This window comes from Xenopus laevis, chromosome 4L (assembly GCF_017654675.1).
Source record: "Xenopus laevis strain J_2021 chromosome 4L, Xenopus_laevis_v10.1, whole genome shotgun sequence".
Taxonomy (NCBI): Eukaryota; Metazoa; Chordata; class Amphibia; order Anura; family Pipidae; genus Xenopus; species Xenopus laevis.
Window position 1 is genome coordinate 15,742,940 of NC_054377.1, and position 2,404 is coordinate 15,745,343.

The 2,404-nt window shown below is 46.8% G+C and overlaps 1 long non-coding RNA gene across 1 annotated transcript; it reads right to left on the reverse strand.

Annotated features, from left to right (window-relative positions):
• Positions 1 to 1,702: 1,702 nt before the first annotated feature.
• Positions 1,703 to 2,194, reverse strand: LOC108713603. The gene is made up of 3 exons (XR_001935169.2): positions 2,060 to 2,194; positions 1,897 to 1,976; positions 1,703 to 1,810 (listed from the first exon to the last, which is right to left on the reverse strand). It is a non-coding gene; the product is annotated as an uncharacterized LOC108713603 (long non-coding RNA).
• Positions 2,195 to 2,404: the final 210 nt, after the last annotated feature.

Here is a 2,404-nt window from a genome sequence, read left to right on the forward strand (position 1 = left end):
CCCACTAAATTTATCAGGGAAGGGGATTTTTGGGAAAAACCTATATTACCCGGAGTAGATGACGGAACAGACCCCTCAGGAATCTCAGAAGAGGATTGCTGAGCTGCATCCAATCTCTCAGAGAGAGACCGCAGACCTTGGATAATATTGTTCTGTTTTCCCTCTTGTTTGTCCAGGCGCTGGAGGAGGATCAAGTAGAGCAGTGTTTGAGGAATAGCGGAGCTTCTTCCATTTTCTTCCATCTCATGGGCCCGTTGTACTGTCACGTTCGGCACCCTATATCCAGAACCCAAGCTAAGCTCCTTGGTCTCAGCTCGCACTTCTACCTCTAACCGCCGCCTTTCACCTCGGGAGGAGCCCTCGGCTAATCGGATGCCGCCAGGTCTTATTTGAGAGAGGAGCAAAGCTAACGGTTCAGAGAATCGTCAAACAGGTCAGAATTGGAATTGGAGAGCATAGAATAGTCGGAGGACAGGCAAAGGATCAGGATTGGAGAGATCAGAGTAGTAAACAGGCAGGCACAGGTCAACAGTATTCACTAAGAATATCACACCCAGGAACAAGGCTAATTGAACCTAACAACGGGCAGTGTTTTTTACTACAAGGCCCCTTTAAATACTTTGAATCTTGCAACCTTGACATCATGACGCCGGCGCATAAAACCCGGAAGTGCACGTGGCTTGCGCCATAGGGAAGCCGGCACAGCAAGGGAAAGGACGCAAGGGGCGGGCGTCCCCGCATGAGTCACGGCAGGGGACCCCGCCGCCCACTAGACCACTAGAGTCCTTACACATATCTCACCCACCCAAGCTGCTGCTTTTATTCTGTAACCTTCTCCTGCCCAGAACAGGCCCTACCAGGAAGGGATATACTGGGTGACCTCCTTGACTATGTGGCCCCAGCAACATTCTAATTTTTTGTTGGCTAAAGCTGGCCATACACGTAAAGATCCACTTCTTTTTGCGAGGCAACCAAGCGGGTCAGCCTGATTTAGCCCAGAGTGTAGGTGGACAAATCGGTCTAATAAGCTCATTTATCCCCCAAACCAACGATCTGATGATAACAGCCAGCAGTGTAGGCCCAATAATAATTTCTAAACCTGGCCGATAGATGTATATTGGATCGGCTGGTAAGGAGAACCCATAATGTGGCAGATAAGTTTCAACAGGGTCTGATGGGACCAAATTGGGCCGATGGAGAACATTGAGAGGTGTAATCCAGCCATATTTACGTACAGGAACAAAATGGGTTTTTTTACACAACCCATAAAAATCTTGTCATAATTAGGTGTGATGTTTGTGCCCATTTAGGTTCCACATCACCAGAGGTAAGCTCAGCTATAGAGAACCTACTTGAACTGAATCTTAAGATCATGGCCCCAGGGCAATGGGAGAGTGGCAGCAATCAAAAGACCATTTCTACTTCAAATTTAAATAAAAGGAGGGGGTTCACATTGACAGAAAGAACCACTATCAGCCTGGAACCTGCTAGTGTTTATAACAGGTAGAAAGTGTCTCTTTCTTAAAACTGGTGGTGGTTGGAGCACTTTGATTAGTGACCTTGACCCATGTGATCATCGCATGCATATGCTTCAATTTTGATTTGGTGTTGCCTTATTTAAAGCAAAATAAACATTTGATGGGGAGCACAAGGAGAGGAAGCCAAAATGGAAAGTGCTACTCACTGTACAATATCTGCAAACGCTGTGAACAATGGCTTGGACTGATACTCAATGCCATACTTCTTGCACAGAGAGTGGACAAGGGGAGCGGCTTTCCAGTAATTGTGACGTGGCATTGTGGGAAATAAACTGTGGGGAGAAATAGTCAGACAGGTGAGGAGATAAAGTGGAGCGAGAGACAAGTAGGAAGAGTACAGTACACTTTAATAACTCACTGATGCTCAATCTGGAAATTGAGGTGTCCACTGAACCAGTCGTTAAACTGGGACTGGTCCACATTGCACGTGGCTTGGAGCTGAAAGGACAAGTCAGAGATATTAGTTGCAGCAATTTGTAAGTGAATTTATAAGGAGGGAATAATGAGATATGGTTGGGCACCTGCGTGGAGAGCCACTCCTAATTCTGATCATAGTCAATATTCATTGGAATGTGATTCATCTGAGTTACCCACACGAACCAGTTACTCTCAATGAATCTGAATCTGAAACACAACAACACAAACAGTATGTTCGTTCCTGTATACAGGACTCAAGGAATATGAAAGGTTCATGACTAGGGATGTCGCGGACTGTTCGCCCGCCGAATGTTCGTCCGCCGAATGTTCGTCCGCCGAATGTTCGCGAACGTCGCGCGACGTTCGCCAATTTGGGTTCGCCTTAGCTGGTGCTTATTTTTGCCCTCTCACCCCAGACCAGCAGATACATGGCAGCCAATCAGGAAGCT